This window comes from Dromiciops gliroides, chromosome X (genome assembly GCF_019393635.1).
Source record: "Dromiciops gliroides isolate mDroGli1 chromosome X, mDroGli1.pri, whole genome shotgun sequence".
Taxonomy (NCBI): Eukaryota; Metazoa; Chordata; class Mammalia; order Microbiotheria; family Microbiotheriidae; genus Dromiciops; species Dromiciops gliroides.
This window is the reverse complement of record NC_057867.1, coordinates 17,833,962-17,855,603: the sequence shown is the minus strand read 5'-3', so window position 1 is coordinate 17,855,603 and position 21,642 is coordinate 17,833,962.

The window sequence follows — 21,642 nt, the reverse complement described above, 5'->3', positions numbered from 1 at the left end:
TCAGACGTGAAATGTTGAACAGGCCTCCGTCCAACCAGGAATGCAGATAGATGCCATCAGTTGACGAACCAAAAGCATGACACAACAGCATGGAGAAGAAAATTCCAAACAGCGTGGGAGCAAGCACGCATCCTTGCTTGACTCCGCTGTTTATGCTGAATGCTTCAGAGGTGTTGCCTTCAAACTGTACAATACCCTGCATGTTGCAATGAAAGGAGCAAATGAGGCTATGGAGTTTAGGAGGGCAACCAATTCTCGAGAGAGAATTTCGAAAAGACCTTCTCTGTTAACCATATCAAACGCTTTGGTCAGGTCTATGAAGTCAATGAAGAGGGGTTTTCTTTGTTCTCTGCACTTTTCTTGTAGTTGGTGAAACAAAAAAACCATATCAATAGTTGACCTCCCTGCTCAAAAGCTACATTGCAATTCGGGGTAAACACAGTTGGCAAGTTTACGCAGTCTTAGCAAGATGACCTTGGCAAACATCTTCCCAATGACACTGAGAAGTGAAATTCCTCTGTAGTTGTTACAATCACTCCTGTCTCCACTGTTCTTATAAAGAGTGGGCATCACGCATATCCAGTGGCACTTCACCTCCTTTCCAACACAGGCACAACAATTCATGCAGGGGCTTTAATAGGACATTTTTAGAGCATTTGATCATTTCAGCTGCAATACCGTCTATACCCAGAGCTTTTCCACATCTTAGGGAGCTAATTACATTCTCAAGTTCCTCAAGTGTGGGTACATTGTCCAACTCCTGTAGTACAGGGAAGGACTCCATGATGTTTAAAGCTAATTCTGTGATAGAATTTCTGACGGTGTACAACTCAGAAAAGTGCTCTACCCATCTTTCCATTTGCTTAACTCTGTCCGTAATGTACTCTCCAGTGCTGGCCTTGAGGGGACCTGTCTTGCTCTGAGTGGGTCCGCAAGCCTTCTTGATGCCTTCATGCATTCCTCTGATGTTTCCCATGTCAGCAGCAACCTGTATTTCCTTACTGAGCTCAACCCAATATTCATTTGCACACCGCCTCACGATTTGCTGAGCATTTCTTCTTGCAGCACGTAGTTTCTGAAGAGCACTTTCATTCGGGGAGCATTTGTATTTAATGAGTGTGATGTGCTTAGCCAATGTTGCGATCTGGGATGTCTCCATGATACTTTGTGCTGTTGCTTGGACTTATAAAATGAGTTGGATACACACAAATCGTGGTAAGTGCAAAATTCCAACAGTCTTTGCTCATTTTCATTAATCTTTCAACGCCATATGGCCTGAGGCATGTTGGCCAAGACACATGGTCAGAGCCAACTCTTGCATTAAAATCACCCAGAAGAATGATGAATTCATATTCTAGTGTTGCTTTCAACTTATCATAGAACTCATCTTTGGTCTGTTGTGAAGCTGTTAATGTCAGAGTGTATACGCTGATAAGGTTCATAGGGCCTTCGATTGTGTTCAGACGAAGTGTGAGCAGTCTCTCAGTACCGTTGCTGATCAATGCAATTGTTTTCAGCAACGTGTTTTTCACAGAAAAGCCCACACCATGTTCTTGTGGTTCTGCCGAAGTTTTGCCTTTCTAGAAGAATGTGTAATCCTTTTCCTTCAGCCTTCCAGAGTCTGTGATTCACGTTTCCTGCAAAGCCGCAATGTCAACATTTAGTCTCTGTAGCTCATTGTTTATCACTGCTGTTTTCTGAAAGTCTCTGACTGCTTGTAGGTCATTTGAGAGTCCAGTCATCATAGTCCAGACATTCCAACTGCCCAATTTTAGGGCAGGTGGCTTGGAATGTGAGTTAACTTTATTGTTTGCGGGTGCAAATGCTTCAGTTCACCTGTCAGGCCGTAACCTTAATCCCCATGCACCCAATGAGGAAGATGAACCATGACGGGACAACACCTTACTGGCTGGGATGTGCCCAGCTTAAGGCGGGCAGTAGCTGTCCAGTGGAACTCAATCATTCCTCCCACCGTCGAATGTAGCCCCTGGCATCAAGCCCTACATCAATCAGGCAAGTAAATTATAACCAGTAACTGCTGCATCCCATATTGTATCTACCCCATGAGGAGTAGCTGGAGTGTCCTCTCCAGGGTGCTGGCCTGGGCAGATCAATATGAAAAACAAGCTGTTGCCCATGCAGTAGGTTTTCCCTCTCCGAGACATTGGTGGATCCAAAGGAGAGGCAGAGCCAGTACAGTTTGGCACCAGTGCTGCTGCAGGAGTTGCCAGAGGGATGTGATGTCCAACATCCAACTGCCTAAGGGACTCCAACTCCTGATTTTTCCTCAGGGTTAACTCCCGAAGCCTTTCCCATATATGGGTATAGCCGCAAGGCAGCAGAGGTTTAAAATCAGGGTTTTCCTTCCCCTAGGCGAGTTGCCTGCTGAGGCTGATGAGCCCCACCTGCTTGAAGCGACTGGTTTTAAGGCACCAGTGACTCACCTTCGCCCCTTCTCCTGTTAGTGGAAACAGTTCTGCCATGAGAAGGCCAGGAGTTGGGCTTCAGTTGTCAGAGGCTATTTGAGATGCACACCATTGGAGCATTTTATAGAGAGTGGGAGCTTATCCCCACTCCCACCCTGGACATGAACATCCTGAAGTTTCTTTAGCCATTCTGAAACTTCTAGGGAAAGATTTGCTTTTGCTACTATAAATATTTTGGTGTATATTTCCCCCATTTGATCACTTATTTTCTTATCTGAGATGCACTGATTTGTTTGCATAGAAGCATTGCAGTTTCATATAAAGTTATCTGTTTTAACTTTTATAATTGCCTTCATCCATTCTTCTACACATACTAAAAGGTATTCTTTCTTTCTTTTTATTTTTATTGTATGGTCTTCACTATTTTTAATTTTTTCCATAAAAGTATTTTATTATTTTCCAGTTACATGTAGAGATAGTTTGCAACATTTGTTTTTATAAGATTTCTAGTTTCAAATTTTTCTCTCTCCTTCCCCTCCCTTTCCCCTCCCCAAGACAACAAGCAATCTGATATAGGTTATATATGTACAATCACATTAAACATATTTCTGCATTATTCATGCTGTGAAAGAAGAATCAGAGCAAAAATGAAAAACTTCAAAAAACAAAAAAAAAAATTAGAAGTAGTATGGTTCAATCTGCATCTAGATTCCATAGTTTTGTTTTCTTTTCTGGAATTGGAGAGCATTTTCCATCATGAGTCCTTTGGAACTAGTATGACCTTCACTATTGAGGCCATGTATATATTTAGAACTTCTTGCTGAAGATGGTAGAAATTGTTGGTCTAAGCTTATTTTCCCCCAGACTCCTTTCCATTTTTCCTATCAGTTTTTATTTAATATGGAGTTATTTTCTAAGAAATTTATGTGTTGGTATTTATTAAACACAGGATTATTGAATTCCCTTGTTTCTGATTCCTCCTTCATCCCTGTTCTGTAAATTATTTCCCTCAATATTTCCTTGATATCTATATATTTCTCCAATTTTAATTATTTATTGATATTTAAAATTATTAAATAGAAATGGTGCTTATTTCTCTGGGTTTATTTTATTGACTCTTATTACTAATATTTGCTCCCAAAACCTTGATGCGCACGACCTCTATTCACACCAGAAAAGTTTTGGGAGGGAAATAGATTTATTTTATACTTAGAAATAGAACACAGATTACGATTCAGTGGAGAAGGGAAGTATCCTAATTGGAAGGAAGATGGCACATATGAATACATACTTCTTTATATCTAGTGGCTTCAGACCTGTTCTTCCTCTGAGAGTGCAGAAACCATGGTAGGTTCACCATAGCCAATGTTCCATCATTTCTGACTTCCATGGGGCAACCACTGTATCCCAAAAGAAGGCATTGATAGACCCCCTTCTAGGTCACTTTGTTTTTATTATTACACAGCCATTGGGAGGATTGAGCCAGCTCTGATTTCTACACAGGAGATTCTCCTGTTCTTTTTCTGTTTCTTTGTTTATTTAGCATTTCATTTATCCCCAATTACATGTAAAAACAATTTTAACATCCATTCTCTTCCTTCCTCCCTCTCCATACCCCTTTAAGAAGGCAAGGGATTCGTATAAGTTATAAATGTGTAGTCATGTAAAACATTTTCATATAAGGTTATGAAAGAAAATATCCAAAATAGTCAAGAAAAATAAAATTTAAAAAAATTGTTTCAATCTATATTCAGACACCATCAGTATTTTCTCTGGGGACAGATAGCAATTTTCATCAGAAGTCCCTTAGTGCTGTCTTAGATCATTATATTGCTGAGAATGTCCAAGTCATTCACAGCTGATCGTTTTACAATATTGCTGTTACTTTGTACACTGTACATTTCACTTTGCATGGAGAAGAGCCACAATGGTGGAGGAAAGGCAGTGACTTCCCAGGGCTTCTCCCCAAAACCCCTCCAAATTCCTTCAAGTAATGCCATAAGACAATTCCTGGAGCACCAAAACCCACAAAAGAACAGGGTGGGATCATTTTCCAGCCAAAGACAGCTTAGAAGGTTGATAGGAAAGGTCTGTTGTGCCGGGCGAGAGTGGAGCACAACTCAGCCTAGGTCAAACCAGCACATCTCCAGAGGATCCTCTTGGCTGTGGCTGCAGCTACTTCTGGAACTCAGCCCAGGGACAGTGAGGGGATCAAATTATTGACCACGGGATGATTACAGGGGTCTCTGTTGGCACTGAAGCTGGACTCTATTATTTTGCCCAAGTGAGGATCCAGGAAGCAGTCTTAAGTGGCGGCCCAGGTGAAGGAGGGGCACAGGCATGCCAGAGCTTGCAGACACAGTGGACCAGGATTCTCTTTGAGGTCAGAGGACAAAGAGTCCAGGGGAGTGATGGATGTGCCTCTCCTTAAGTCATACCATCTTGGATCCCCTAAAGCTTGGGACAGTGTATAATGGAAGCAGTGCCCCAATTTAAGGAGTTAAAAGTCAAGAAATAGGCTGACAAAATGAGCAGACAGAAAAGGATGCTGACCCTAGAAAATTAATTTGGTGACAAGGAAGATCAAAATACACCCTCAGAAGAAGAAAGCAAAGTGAAAGCTCTTACATCCAAAGCTTCCAAGAAAAAAGTGAATTGGTCTCAGGCCATGGAAGTGCTGAAAAAGGACATTAAGTACAATGTAAGAGACGTAGAGGGAAAAATGGAAAGACAAGTGAGAGTGATGCAGGTGGGTCATTAAAAAGTCAACAGCTTGAAAATCCAAATGGAAAAAGAGATACAAAAGTTCTCTGAAGAAAATAATTGCTTAAAAATTAAGATTGAGGAAATGGAAGCTAGTGACTTAATGAGAAATCAAGACACAATAAAGCAAAAACAAAAGAATGAAAAAATAGAGGGCAATGTGAACTATCTCCTTGGAAAAACAGCTGACCTGGAAAATAGATCCAGGAGTGAAAACTTGAAAATAATTGGACTACTTGAAAGCCATTATCAAAAAAAGAGCTTAGACAAAATCTTGCAAGAAGATGTCAGGTAAAATTGCCCTGATATTCTAGAAGCAGACAGTAAAATAGAAAGAGAAGGAATACACCCATCACCTCCTGAAAGAAATCCAAAAATGAAAACATCCAAGAATACTATAGCCAAATTCCAGAACTACCAGGTCAATGAGAAAATATTGCAAGCGGCCAGAAAGAAACAATTCAAGTACTGTGGAGTCACAGTAAGGATAACATAAGATCTAGCAGCTATCAGTTGAAAGGATTGGAGGACTTCGAATATGATATTCTGGAAGGCGAAGGAGCTGGGATTAAGACCAAGAATCACCTACCAGCAAAACTGAGTACAATATTTCATGGGGAAAAAGGGAATTTAATAAAAGAAAGGAATTTCAGGCATTTGTGATGAAAAGGCCTGAGCTGAATAGAAAATTTGACTTTCAAATAAAAGACCTGACCCTAGAGAATCATAAAAAGGTAAACGGAAAAGAAATCATAAGGGATATTAAAAGGTTAAACTGTTTATATTCCTACATGATAAGATGATACTTGTAACTCATAAGAAATATGTTATTATTACAGCAGGTAGATGAAGTGTAGTTAGACAGTGGGCACAAGTGGGAGTTAAATATGAAGGGATGATATCTTTATTATTTTTAAATTTTTTTCATAAAAGTATTTTATTATATTCCAGTTACATGTAGAGATAGATTTCAACATTAATTTTTATAAGATTTTTAGTTTCAAATTTTTCTCTCTCTTACCTCTCCCCAAGACAACAAGTAATCTGATATACATTATATATATATATATGTATGTATATATACACATATACATATATACATATATATGTATAATCACATTAAACATATTTCTGCATTAGTCACACTGCAAAAGAAGAATAAGAGCAAAAAGGAAAAACAAAAAAAATGAAATAGTATAATTCAATCTGCATCTAGAATCCATTCTTCTTTTTTTTTTTTTTGGAGAAGTATCCTGATATTATAGAATCGGAGGATAAAATTGTTATTGAAAGAATACACCGATCACCTCCTGAAAGAGACCCCAAAAGGAAAACTCCAAGGAATATTGTAGGCAAATTCCAGAATTATCAGGTGAAAGGGAAAAAATACTCCAGGCAGCCAGAAAGAAGCAATTTAAATATCATGGAGTCACAGTCAGGATTGCTTAGGACCTGGCAGCTTCAACATTAAAGGATTGCAAGGCTTGGAATATGATATTATGGAAGGCAATTTAATTGTGTTGCTTTCATTTCTCTCCCCATTTTTCTTCTACCTCTCTCAAGTGGTTTTTAAAATCCTTTTTGAGCTCTTCCAAGAAGACTTTTTGTTCTTGAGAACAATTCATCTTTCCTCTTGAGGTTTCACATGTAGGCAATTTGAGAATATTGTCCTCATCTGAGTTTGTGTTTGCCTCTTCCCTGTTGACACAGAAGCTCTCAGTGGTAAGAGCTCTTTTTTTGTTTCTTACTCATATTGAACCTTATTTTTTTTTTAAATTGAGGTCTGCTCTGGGGGCACCAGAGTCCCTGTTTCAAGCTTCTTGTGCTGGGGTATAGGGGCTGTGTCACTGGCTTTCTACACTGAGGCTTCTATGGCTTGTGGATTTCTCACCACCCTGGGCTTGCTGGCTGTGAGCTGGGATCAATAGGCCTGGTCGCACCTCTCCTGTAGGTGGCTCTAGCTGGCAAACTGCCCTCTGGGCTGGTGAAGGTGGGTTTCTCCACTGTCAAATTTATAAGAATCCAAGTCATTCCCCAATTGAGAAATGTTTAAAGGATATGAACGGGCAGTTTTCTGATGAAGAAATCAAAGCTATCTATTGCCATATGATAGAATGCTCTAAATCACTATTAATTAGAGAAATGCAAATTAAAACGACTCTGAGGTACCACCTGACACATATCAGATTAGCTAATGTGAGAAAAAAGGAAAACAACGAATGGTGGAGAAGCTATGGAGAAATTGGAACATTAATGCAATGTTGGTGAAGCTGTGAACTGATCCAAGCATTCTGGAGAACAATTTGGAACTATGCCCAATGGGTTATAAAGCTGTGCATACCCTTTGACCCAGAAATACCATTCTTAGGTCTTTTCCCCATAGAGATCATAAAAAGGGAAAAGGACCAACATATACAAAAATATTTATAACTGCTCTTCTTGTGGTGGCAAGGAATTGGAAATTGAGGGGATGCCCATCAATTGGGGAATGGCTGAACAAGCTGTGGTATATGAATGTAATGGAATATTATTGTGTTGTAAGAAATGATGAACAGTCAGATTTCAGAGAATCCTGTAAGGACTTACATGAACTGATGCTGAATTAGATGAGCAGACCAGGAGAACATTGTATACAGTATCAACAACATTGTGTGTTGATCAATTGTGGTAGACTTGACTTTTCTCAACAATACAATGGTCCAAATGTCTTGTGATGGAAGATGCTCTCCAAATCTTGAAAAAAAGAATTATGGATTCTAGATGCAGATTGAACCATACTATTTCATTTTTTTGTTTGTTTTTATTTTTTGAGGTTTTTCCTTTTTGCTCTTATTCTTCTTTTACAGCATGGCTAATATAGAAGTATGTTTAATGTGATTGTACATCTATAACTTATATCTAGATTGCTAGCTGATTCAGAGGCTCTGGGGTGTTGAGGTCACAGTTCACACCCTCTTCAGGGCCAGGCAGGTGTGGTTTTAATTGCATTACCTTTAGGTGAGTTAATCAGCAAAATCAGTCAATCTACTCAATCTTAATTCAATCAATCCCCTCCAGCTGGGGCCTTTGGGAATTCCAAAACCCATTATTTTCTCACATCCTCCTCCCTAGAGGATCATAACTGTGTTAAATGTCTTTGTCTACTGGTTTATTTCAATTTTCATTTGACCTGAGCCATCACCAAGAAGAAGGAGCTCGGAGATATCACTTTCTGCCTTTTCAGATGGCTGTAGTAAACCAAGGGCAACTATTTGCTGGGAAAATCCATCACTATGTGGTGGTCCTGTCTAAGAAGGAGGGAGGAAAATGGAGCACCATCTTCACATAGTGGAAGTGGGATGAAGTTAGTATATAAAAACCTCTCAGCCCACAAGATAGACAGTTGAGGGGCAGCTAGATGGCACAGTGGTAAAGCACCGGCCCTGGATTCAGGAGTACCTGAGTTCAAATCCGGCCTCAGACACTTAACACTTACTAGCTGTGTGACCCCGGGCAAGTCACTTAACCCCAATTGCCTCACTAAAAAAAAAGAAAAAAAGATAGACAGTTGAACATGCCTTAAAACTGTAACAATGGATTCAGAAAGAACTGAATTCAAATTCAGCCACAGAAAATAATCACATATGTGACCTTTATCTATTCACATAACCTCTCTTTGTCTCAGTTTCCTCTTGTATGAAATGTGGATGATAGAAGGTGACCATCTCCAGTTATCCTGGTGTATATCTTGCCACTGGACACAGATGGCTCTGCAGAAGAGAGTGAGGCTGTTGACCTTGCACAGCCCTCCGAATTCACTGCAAGTCATGGCATCAACTCTAGATGTCATGGTCCTCTTTGAGAAAAAAAGGACAAACAACAACAGAAGATAGATTTAAGAGAGCATGGGCCAGTTTATCTGTCAGATTTATGGACAGAGGAACAATTTCAGGTCAAAGAAGATATAGAGAGCAATACAAAATGTAAAATAGATAATTTTGATTATATATAATTTAAAAGCTTTTGCACAAACAAAACCAATGTAATAAAGATTATAAGCAAAAAAGAAAACTGGAAAAGAAATTTTAAAACAAGTATCTTTGATAAAGGCCTCACTTTACAAATATATAGAGAACTGAGTCAAATTTATAAAAATACAAGTCATTCCCCAATTGAGAAATGGTTAAAGGAAATTGAGAAATGGTTAAATGATTAATGGTTAATAGGCAGTTTTCAGACTAAGAAATCAACACTATCTATAATCCTATAAAAATGCTCTAAATCACAATTGATCAAAGGAATGCAAATTAAAACAACCCTGAGGTATCACCTCACACCTATCAGAGTGGTAAATATAACAAAAAAGTAAAATACTGGATGTTGGAGGAGTTATGGGGAAACTGGGACCCTAATCCACTATGGTTGGAGTTGTGAATGGATCCAACCATTCTGGAGAGCAATTTGGAATTATGCCCAAAGGGCTATAAAACTGTGCATACCCTTTGATCCAGCAATACCACTGCTAGGTTTATATCCCAAAGGCACCCCCAAAAACGAAAAGACCTACTTATACAAAATTATTTATTTGTTTGTTTGTTTTTAGACTTTTAGTTTCCAAATTACATGTAAAAGCAAATTTTGACATCAATTAAAAAAAAAACAACTTTGTGTTCCAACTTCTCCTCCTCCCTCCCCTCCCACCCCTACCCCAAAGACTCAAACAATTCAACATAAATTATACATGTAGTCATGGCAAACAATTCTACATTATCTAGGGTGTGAGAGAAAACAGATAAAAATAAAACTTCAGATTAAGGAATTGTCAAAAAAAAATGTGTTTCAGACTGTTTTCAAGATACCATCAATTTTTTCTCTGTAGATGGACTGGAATTTTTCTAAGTTCTTCAGTTAGATTGGATCATTGCCTTGCTGAAAATAACCACATGCTTCCCCGCAGATCATCTTAGACTAATGCTGTTACTTTGTATATAGTACATTTCTCTCTGCTTCAGTTCATGTAAGTCTTTCCAGGTTTTTCTGATAGCATCCTGTTCATCATAATTTTTATATAGTACCTTGAACTTGACAGAGAATTGTCTTCACAATAGCCAAGCAGAGTAGGTACCATACCTTTTGACATTGTAGTCAATAATCATAACTATTTCCCTACATCCCATTCCCTTCCAATTATATTTATTCTATTGTCTATTTTGCCCTAATCCTCCTCAAAAGTGTTTTGCTACTGACTGCCCCCTCCCCCACTCTACCCTCCCTTCATTCACCCTTCCCTCTTTATCCTCTTCCCCTCCTGCTTTCCTGTAGGGTTAAATAGATTAATCTTCCCAATTGGGTGTGTGGGTGTGGGTATTATTCCCTCCTTGAGCCCACTCAGATGAGGTTAAGGCCTTTGAGCTAACTCTGTTTTCTAAATTTTTCTTCCTCCCTCCCTCCTCAACTCTCCCTATGAAATCAATATGTGTTCATACATGTGGTGTTATGCAGAACATCTTCATCTTCCTCATAAGTATTTTGATTTTTACAGCTCCTTCCCCCAAACTTGCCTTCCCTCCTTCCCCTCTTCTCCCCCCACCCATCTCCTTCTCCTCTCACTTTTCCTCAGGGCAAAAATTTATTACTATACCCACTTGAGTATGTATGTTATTCCCTCTTTGAGCCAATAATAGTTCATTGACTCCCCCTCCCTCCTCTTCCCCTCCCCTCCATAGGCTTTTTTCTTGTTTCCTTCATGTGAGCTACCTCTCCCTATTCCACCTCTCCCCTCTCCCCTCCCCCAGTCTATTCCTCCTACCCCTCAACCCTATTTTTAAAATGTCATCATGAGTTAGCTAGGTCGCATAGTGGACAAAGCACCAGCCCTGGGCCCAGGAGGCCCAGACACCAGACAATGCACCCTGTTTGCTCCACTAAGAACAAGGTGTAAAGAATTAATTATTATTTGAGGTTTTTATGCCTCAGCGTGCACTGGCCTGGGGCTCCGCAAACCGCACGGTGCTCCACCCACTGGTTGTAGCCATTGCCATGGCGCTGGCACCTCACATCATCACCACTCGCCGATGCCTACATGGGCCTGGCAAAATTATAATAATTGGAAGTCTAGTGAGGGCAGTCATGTGACTGTCAGAGAGGCCATCCAATTGGCTGGGGGATATGTGGAGTGTGCGGGGAGGAAGTTTTTTTTTCTTTCCGGCATTCTGGCTGGAAGCTGGAACGCAACAGGAGCTCTGCTGTGTATTCTCAGCTGGTTCCTGGGTGGTGGTATTTTTCAGGTTGTATAATTTCCCCTTTCCCCATTTTATTTCCTTTCCCTTGATCCTACTGATCCTGTTTTTTTTTTTTAAGTTCGTTCTTGTTAAAATAAATCCTTATCTGTATTGAGGGAGGCTGCCAGTCTCCTTCCTTGCCCCAATATTGTGGCAAGCCACTTAACTAACACTCCCCAATTTAAAATTGGTCCCCACAAAGGATACACAAAAAATAAATGCTTTCTAATGTATGACTGTAAAGAGTTTAACCTTTTTTTTTTTTAGTGAGGCAATTGGGCTTAAGTGACTTGCCCAGGGTCACACAGCTAGTAAGTGTTAAGTGTCTGAGGCCAAATTTGAATTCAGGTACTCCTGACTCCAGGGCCGGTGCTCTATCCACTGCACCACCTAGCTGCCCTGAGTTTAACATTTTAATGTGATTTTTCCCCTGTTTACCTTTTTATGATTCTCCAGGGTCTTGTATTTGAAAGTCAGATTTTCTATTCAGTTCATGTCTTTTCATCACAAATACCTGAAAGTCCTTTTACATTGAAGTCCCATTTTTCCTTGGAAAGATTATACTCAGTTTTGCTGGGTACATGATTTTTGGCTATAGTCCCAGTTCCTTCGCCCTCTGGAATATCATATACCATGCCCTCCAGTCCTTTAATATCGAAGCTGCTAGATCTTTCTTTATCCTTATTGGAGCTCCACAGTATTTGAATTCCTTTTTTCTAGGTGCTTGCAGTATTTTCTCCTTGACCTGGGAGTTCTGGAAATTGGCTATAATATTCCTGGAGGTTTTCCTTTTGGGATCTCTTTCAGGAAGTGATTGGTGGATTCTTTCAATTTCTATTTTAGCTTCTGCTTCTAGAACATCAGGGCAATTTTCCCTCACAATCTCTTGGAGGATTGTGTCTATGCTCTTATTTTGGTCATGGTTTTCAGGTAGTCCAATGATTTTCAAATTATCTCTCCTGGATTTATTTTCTAGGTCAGCTGTTTTTTTTCTAGGAGATATTTCACATTGCCCTCTATTGTTTCATTCACTTTGATTTACTTTACTGTGTCTTGGTTTCTCATAAGGTCACTAGCTTCCATTTGTTCAATCCTAATTCTTAGGCAATTATTTTCATCAGACAGTTTTTTATCTCCTTTTCCATTTGGCTTTTCAAACTGTTGACTTTTTTCTCATGACTCTCCTGCATCACTCTCATTTCTCTTTCCATTCTTTCCTTCTTCTCTCTATATCTTCCTTCTATCTCTCCTACTTTCTCTTCAAAGTCCCTTTTGAGAGCTTCCATGGCCTGAGACCAGTTCATATTTTTCTTGGAAGCTTTGGATGGAGGGGCCCTGTGGTTGATTTCCTCATCTAAGGCTGCACCTTGATCTTCCTTGTTACTGAAGAAACTTTCTATAATTCTGAACTTTCTTTTCTTGCTCATCTTTTACTTGATTTTAAACTCTCCATTGAGGGGAGGTGGGGGTGGGTGGGCTGCTTCTTAGCTCCACTCCTGTTCCCAGCTGCAGAGAGTCCCAGGTGTTTTGGTTTGAGGGAAGGCAGGTTTTACTCATGCCTGGTCTGTTCTATGGTCCTAAGATAACCTCAAGCCTACTTACTAAACAACCAACCAGCAAAGCTTTCTGTGGTGTGGTTCTTAGCTTTGATGAGCTTGCGCCCCTCCTCCACCTGGGCCTCCCACTGCTCAGGATTTCTTCCTCATTCCCTGCTGAGTTGGGACAGCCAAATTCCTCCCTAAGTACCACTGATACCCCTGCATTTTCCCCTCTCACCCAATCACACGCTCAGTTCTAGAAGACACTGGTGCTGTAGATGATTCAGAGGCTCTGTGGTGGTTAGACTTTACTCATGGCCCAGCACGGCCCCCTGAAATCTATCTATAGCTGGAGAATAGTCTGTTTTTCTGCTCCAGGGTTTCTTTTATTGCTGTTTTAGGGGTCATTGTATCAGGAGCTCTGTGCATTTAGTGTCTTTCCTCTGCCATCTTGGCTCTTCCCCCTCTATACAAAAATATATATAGCAACTCTTTTTGTAGTGGCTAAGAATTGGAAATCAAAGGAATGCCCATTAATTGGGGAATGGCTAAAGAAGCTGTGGTATACGATGGAGATGGAATGTTATTGTAGTATAAGAAATGACAATGGGGATGATTTCAGAAAGGCCAGGAAAGACTTTTATGAAATGATGTATTGTGAAGCGAGCAGAACCAAGAGAACATTGTGTACAGTGACGGTAATGTTGTTTGATGAAGAACTGTGAATGACAACTATTCTCAGTAATACAATTAACCAAGACAATCCCAAAGGACTAATGATGAAGCATACTATCCACCTCCAAAGAAAGAACTGATATTGATTGAACACAGACTGAAGCATAGTATTTTTCACTTTTTCTTTTCATTTTTTCATATTCAAGATTTCTTATACAAAATGACTAATATGTTTTACATACTATTTTACATAATTGTACATACATAATAAAGAATGTTTTACATGTGTAACCTATATCTGATTGCTTACTGTCTCAAGGTGGGGGAAGGGAAGGGAGGGAAGAAGGGATAAAATTTGAAACACAAAACTTTATTTTATTTTTTAAATAAGATTTCTAGTTTCAAATTTTTCTCCCTCCCTCCCCTTCCTTCCCCCTCCCCAAGACAGCAAGTAATCAGATATAGTTTATATATGTACAATAACATTAAACTTATTTCTGCATTAGTCATATTATAAGAGAAGAATCAGAGCAAAAAGGAAAAACCTCAAAAAAGAAAAACAATAGCACCAAAAACAAAAGAAATTGTATGGTTCAATATGCATCCATGTTCCAGTTTTTTTCTGGATTTAGAGAGCCTTTTCCATCATGAGTCCTTTGCAACTATCTTGTACCATTGTATTCCTGAGAAGAATCAAGTCTATCACAGTTGATCAACACATAATGTTGATGATACTGTGTACAATGGAATGAAAAACTTTAAATAATGATAGGAGCATCTACCTAACAGGATTGTTTTAAGGTTAAAATGTGGTTCTAATTGTCAAGGATTTTGGAAGTTGCTGAGTCATTTCAGTCATATCTGACCCTTCATGACCCCATTTGGGGTTTTCTTGGCAAAGATAATGGAGTGGCTTATCATTTCTTTCTCCAGCTCATTTGACAGATGTGGAAACTGAGACAAATGGGATTAAGTGACTTGAACAGAATCACACAGCTAGTCTCTAGGACTAAATTTGAACTCAGATCTTCCTGACTCCAGGCCTGGGTTTCTATCCTCTATTCCTCTGCCCACTTAGCTGCTGAAAATATTAAGGTACTTTTTTGATTATTATCAAGATTCTAGGGATCATTCTATCTCTGAATTCTTGAGTCTTAAGAACACCCCAAGTTCTCCCATTCCCTGCAGGATTCCCTCTAATGTTTGATGTCTCTTTTTATCAGCACCTCAGAGATTTAACATTCACTTATCTATGGCAAATCCCTGCACAGCCATTCTATGTCTGTAGGTCTTGAAGAGCCTTATTCTATGTTCTTAGGTCCCACTATTTTTTAACTGGCATAGATTTTGTTTCTTTTAGTCCTTCTCTTTAAATTCACTGTATATGTGTCTTAGCAATAAGGTGATTTAAAAGCAAAAGTCCTTTTCAAAATTTGTCAAATTACAATAATAAAAAATAAATTCAATCCATTTATTTCTACAAATAGTGATATCAGTACTGGACTTACTTGATCACCTTGTTGTATGAAAATATTTTATTCATCTTCATTTTTTTACAGAATCTTTTCATGCAATATCTTTTCATCTTTTCTCTTGAGCTTCATGGTTAAAGACATTCACCAACGTGTTAATTTCAATATTGTTGAAATAAAAAATTGTGTACCATATTGTAAGTACATTTCACATTTTTTTAATTATCCTGTCTTTAAATTAACTCATTGAACATAGAAAATGTATTAAATTTTTTTCTGTTTTTTTTTTCTTTTTTTTGCAGGGAAATGAAGCTTAAGTGACTTGCCCAGGGTCAGACAGCTAGTAAGTGTCAAGTGTCTGAGGCCGCATTTGAACTCAGGTCCTCCTGAATCCAGGGCCAGTGCTTTATCCACTGTGCCACCTAGCTGCCCCCCTATTTTTTCCTTAAAAAACCACCTTCCAATTAAGGAAATGCCTATGAATTGGGGAATGGCTAAACAAGTTATGATATATGATTTAATGGAATATTATTGTGCTATAAGAAATGACAAGCAGGATGATTTTAGAAAAACCTGGAAAGACTGACATGAACTGATACAAAATGAAGTGAGGGGAACCAGGAGAACGCTGCACATAGTAACAGCAATATTGTAGGATGAAGAATGGTGAATGATTTAGCTATTCTCAGCAATACAATGATCCAAGATATCCAAAAGGACCAAGGAAGATATAGAGAGCAAAACAAAATGTAAAATAGATCATTTTGATCATATAAATTAAAAAGCTTTTGCACAAACAAAACTACGGTAACCAAGATAACAAGGGAAGCAGAAAACTGGGAAAGAATTTATGAACCATGGTTCTGCTCTCTTCACTATACATCAGTTCATACAAATCGTTCCAGGCCATTCTGAAATCGTCCTGCTTGTCATTTCTTATAGCACAATAATATTCCATCGCCATCATGTAACAAAGCTTTTTTAGCCATTCCTCAATTGATGGGGATTGATAACTTTGATTTCCAATTCTTAGCCACCACATAAAGAGCTGCTATAAATGTTTTTGAACAAATCAGTCTTTTGAGATAATCATAATTTTTGTTGGTTTTGTGATTGATATGGTCAATTATGCTGATAGTTTTCCTAACATTGAACTAGCCCTGCATTCCTGGTATAAATCCCACCTGGTCATAGTGTATGATTCTTGTGATGTATTACTATTTGCTAGTATTTTATTTAATTTTTTGCATCAATATTCATGAGTAAGAATGGTCTATAATTTTCTTTCTCTGTTTTGGCTCTTCGTGGTTTGGGTATGAACATCGTATTTGTCTCATAAAAGGAATTTGGTAGGACTCCACTTATTTTTTCAAATAATTCATATGGTATTGGGATTAATTGCTCTTTAAATGTTTGGTAGAATTTGCTTGTGAATCCATCTGTTCCTGGGGATTTTTTTTCTTAGGAAGTTCACTGATGGCTTGTTCAATTTCTTTTTCTAAAATTGAGTTATTTAAAAATTTTATTTCTCCTTCTGCTAATCTGGGTAATTAATATTTTGTAGATATTCATCCATTTAATTTAGATTGTCAAATTTATTGACATATAATTGGGCAAAATAGCTACTAATAATTGTTTTAATTTCCTCTTCATTGGTGGTGAGTTCACCCCTTTCATTTTTTTTTTTTTTTAGTGAGGCAATTGGGGTTAAATGACTTGCCCGGGGTCACACAGCTAGTAAGTGTTAAGTGTCTGAGGCCGGATTTGAACTCAGGTACTCCTGACTCCAGGGCCAGTGCTCTATCCACTGTGCCACCTAGCTGCCCCAACACCCCCTTCATTTTTGATACTAGTAATTTGTTTTTCTTCTTTCCTTTTTTAAAACAAATTAAACCATGGTTTATATATTTTATTAATTCAATAGTTTTTTACTTTCAATTTTATTAATCTCTCCTTTGTTTTTAGGATTTCCAAACTGCTGTTTAGTTGGGCATTTTTAATTTGTTCATTTTCTAGTTTTTTTTGGGGGGGGGTTGCACACCCAATTAATTGATCTGCTTTTTCTGTATTTTTTTATGTAAGGAGTTAGGGATATAAATTTTCCCCTAAGTGCCATTTTGGCTGCATCCCACAAATTTTGATATGTTGTCTCATCATTGTCATTTTCTTTAATGAAATCATCAATTGTTTCTATAATCTGTTCTTTGACACATTTGGTTTTTTTTAAGATCAGATTATTTAATTCCCAATTTTTTTTTTTTTTGGTTTGGGTTTTTTTGGGTGGGGCAATTGGGGTTAAGTGACTTGCCAGGGGTCACACAGCTAGTAAGTGTCATGTGTCTGAGACCGGATTTGAACTCAGGTCCTCCTGACTTCAGGGCCAGTGCACCACCTAGCTGCCCCCTCCAATTGATTTTTTTTAAATTAATAAAGTATTTTATTTTTTTTCCGTAACAGGTAAAGATAGTTCTCAACTTTTGTTTATACAAGCTTTATAATTTCATATATTTCTCCCTCCCTCCCCTCCCTCCCCTCTTTCCTAGACAGCAGGTAATCATATATATATATATATATATATATATATATATATACATACATAATAACATTAATCCGATTTCTGCATTAGTCATGTCATAAGAAAAAAAATCAGAGCAATGGTGAAAAACCTCAAAATAGAAAAAAACCCACAGAACCAAAAACAAAAGAAATAGTATGGTTTATTCAGCATCTATCCTCCACAGTTCTTTTTTTTTTTTTTCTTGGATTTGGAGATCCTCTTCAATCATGAGTTCCCTGGAACTCTTCTGTACCATTGCATTGGTGAGAAGAATATAGTCCATCACAGTAGATCAACACTCAATGTTGATGATACTGTGTACAAAGTTCTTCTGGTTCTCCTCATCTCACTCATCATCAGCCAACGCAAGACCCTCCAGGTTTCTCTGAACTCCTCCTGCTCATCATTTCTTACAGCACAATAGTATTCCATGACATTCATATACCACAACTTGTTCAGCCATTCCCCAATCGATGGGCACCCCCTCAACTTCCAATTCCTTGCCACCATGTAAAGAGGAGCTATAAATATTTTTGTACATGTGGGTCCCTTTCCCCTTTCCATGATTTCTTTTGGGAAAAGACCCAAAAGTGGTATTGCCAGGTCAAAGGGTATGCACAGCTTTATCACCCTTTGGGCATAATTCCAAATTGCTCTCCAGAATGGTTGGATCAGTTCACAGCTCCACCAACAATGCATTAGTGTTCCAATTTTCCCACAGCTTCTCCAACATTTATTATTTTCCTTTTTTGTCATTTTAGCCAATCTGATAGGTGTCAGGTGGTACCTCAGAGTTGTTTTAATTTGCATCTCTCTAATCATTAGAGATTTAGAGCATTTTTTCATATGGGAATAGATAGCTTTGGTTTCTTCATCAGAAAACTGCCTGTTCATATCCTTTGACCAATTCTCAATTGGGGAATGACTTGGATTCTTATAAATTTGATTTAGTTCCCTATATATTTTAGAGATGAGGCCTTTATCAGAAGTACTGGCCTCAAAAATTGTTTCCCAGTTTTCTGACTCCCTTCTAATTTTGGCTGCATTGCTTCTGTTTGTACAAAAATTTTTTAATTTAATGTAATCAAATCATCCATTTTGCATTTTATAATATACTCTATCTCTTGTTTGGTCATAAACTGTTTTCCTTTCCAAAGACCTGATAGGCAGACTATTCCTTTCTCTCCTAATTTACCTATGGTATCACTTCTTATGTCTAAATCGTGTATCCATTTTGACCTTATTTTAGTATAAGGTGTCAGATGTTGGTCTATGCCTAATTTCTGCCATACTATCTTCCAGTTTTCCCAGCAGTTTTTGTCAAATACTGAGTTCCTATCCCAGAAGCTGGAGTCTTTGGGTTTATCAAACACTACATTACTAGTGTCATTTACTACTGCATTTCCTGAGCCTAGCCTATTCCAAGATCTACCACTCTATTTTTTAGCCAGTACCAGATAGTTTTGATGACTGCCGCTTTATAGTAAAGCTCCAGGTTTGGTACCGCTAACCCACCTTCCTGTGAATTTTTTTCATTATTTCCCTGGATATTCTTGATTTTTTTTGTTTTTCCAGATGAATTTTGTTATTATTTTTTCTAGCTCTATAAAATAATTTTAGGTAGTCTGATTGGTATGGCACTGAATAAGTAAATTAATTTAGGCAGTATTGTCATTTTTACTATATTAGCTCTGCCTATCCATGAGCAATTGATATCTTTCCAATTATTTAGATCTGATTTAATTTGTGTGAAGAGTGTTTGGTAGTTGTGTTCATAGAGTTCCTGGGTTTGTCTTGGCAAGTAGACTCCCAAGTATTTTATATTATCTACTGTTACTTTAAATGGAATTTCTCTTTCTATCTCTTGCTGCTGGACTTTGTTGGTCATGTATAGAAATGCTGATGATTTATGTGGATTTATTTTATATCCTGCTACTTTGCTAAAGATGTTAATTGTTTCAAGTAATTTTTGAGTTGATTCTCTAGGATTCTCAAAGTATACCATCATATCATCTGCAACGAGTGATAGTTTTGTTTCCTCCTTGCCTATTCTATTTCCTTCAATTCCTTTCTCTTCTCTGATTGCTAAAGCTAACATTTCTAGTACAATATTAAATAATAGGGGTGATAATAAATAAATAATAAATAATAAATAATAAATAAATGATAAATAATAGGGGTGATCCCTGTTTCACCCCTGATCTTATTGGGAAGGTCTCTAATTTATCTCCATTGCTGATGGCTTTAGGTAGATACTGTTTATTATTCTAAGGAAAGCTCCACCTATTCCTAAACTCTCAAGTGTTTTTATTAGGAATGGGTGTTGTACTTTGTCAAAAGCTTTCTCTGCATCTATTGAGATAATCATATGATTTTGGTTGGTTTTCTTATTGATGTGGTTGATTATGTTAACGGTTTTCCTAATGTTGAACCAGCCCTTCATTCCTGGTATAAATCCCACCTGGTCATAGTGTATTAGCCTGGTGATCACTTGCTGTAATCTCCTTGCTAATATCTTATTTAAGATTTTAGCATCAATATTCATTAGGGAAATTGGTCTATAATTTTCTTTCTCTGTTTTTGCTTGGCCTGGTTTTGGTATCACCACCATATTTGTGTCATAAAATGAATTTAGTAGAACTCTTTCTTCACCTATTTTTCCAAATAATTTGTATAATATTGGAATTAATTGTTCTTTAAATGTTTGGTGAAATTCACCTGTAAACCCATCTGGCCCTGGGGATTTTTTCTTAGGGAGTTCATTAATGGCTTGTTCAATTTGTTTTTCTAATATGGGTTTATTTAAGGATTTTATTTCCTCTTCAGTTAACCTGGGCAGTTTGTGTATTTGTTAATATTAATCCATTTCATTTAGATTGTCAAATTTATTGGCATACAGTTGGGCAAAATAATTCCTAATTATTGATTTAATTTCCACTTCCTTGGTGGTAACATCACCTTTTTCATTTTTGATACTGGTAATTTGGTTTCTTCTTTCTTTTTTTTAATCAAATTAACCAATATTTTATCTATTTTATTGGTTTTTTCATAAAACCAGCTCTTAGATTTATTGATTAATTCTATAGTTTTTTTGCTTTCAATCTTATTAATTTCTCCTTTGATTTTCAGGATCTCTAATTTAGTATCTAATTGGGGATTTCTAATTTGTTCTTTTTCTAGCTCTTTAAGTTGCATGCCCAATTCATTAATCTCTCTTTCTCTTTTTTATTCATGTAAGCATTTAGAGCTATAAATTTTCCCCTAAGCACTGCTTTGGCTGCATCCCATAGATTTTGGTATGTTGTCTCGTTATTGTCATTCTCTTGGATATAGTTATTGATTGTTTCTATGATTCGTTGTTTGGCCCATTCATTCTTTAGAATGAAATTATTTAGTTTCCAATTGATTTTCATTCTACTTTTCCATGGCTCTTTCTTACATGTAATTTTTATTGCATCATGATCTGAAAAGGATGCATTTACTATTTCTGCCTTTCTACATTTGACTATGATGTTTTTGTGCCCTAATACATGGTCAGTTTTTGAAAATGTGCCATGTAATGCTGAGAAAAAGGTATATTCCTTTCTATCCCCATTCAATTTTCTCCAGACATCTATCATGTCTAACTTTTCTAACATTCTATTCACCTCTTTCACTTCTTTCTTATTTATTTTTTGGCTAGATTTATCTAATTCTGAGAGAGGGAGATTCAGATCCCCCACTAGTATAGTATTACTGTCTAATTTCTCTTGTAACTCATTTAACTTCTCCTCTAAGAACTTGGATCCTATACCACTTGGCGCATACATATTCAATGTTGATATTACTTCATTATCTATAGTCCCTTTAAGCAAGATGTAATTTCCTTCCTTATCTCTTTTAATGAGATCTATTTTTGCCTTTGCTTTGTCTGAGATATGGATTGCTACCCCTGCTTTTTTTTACTTTAGC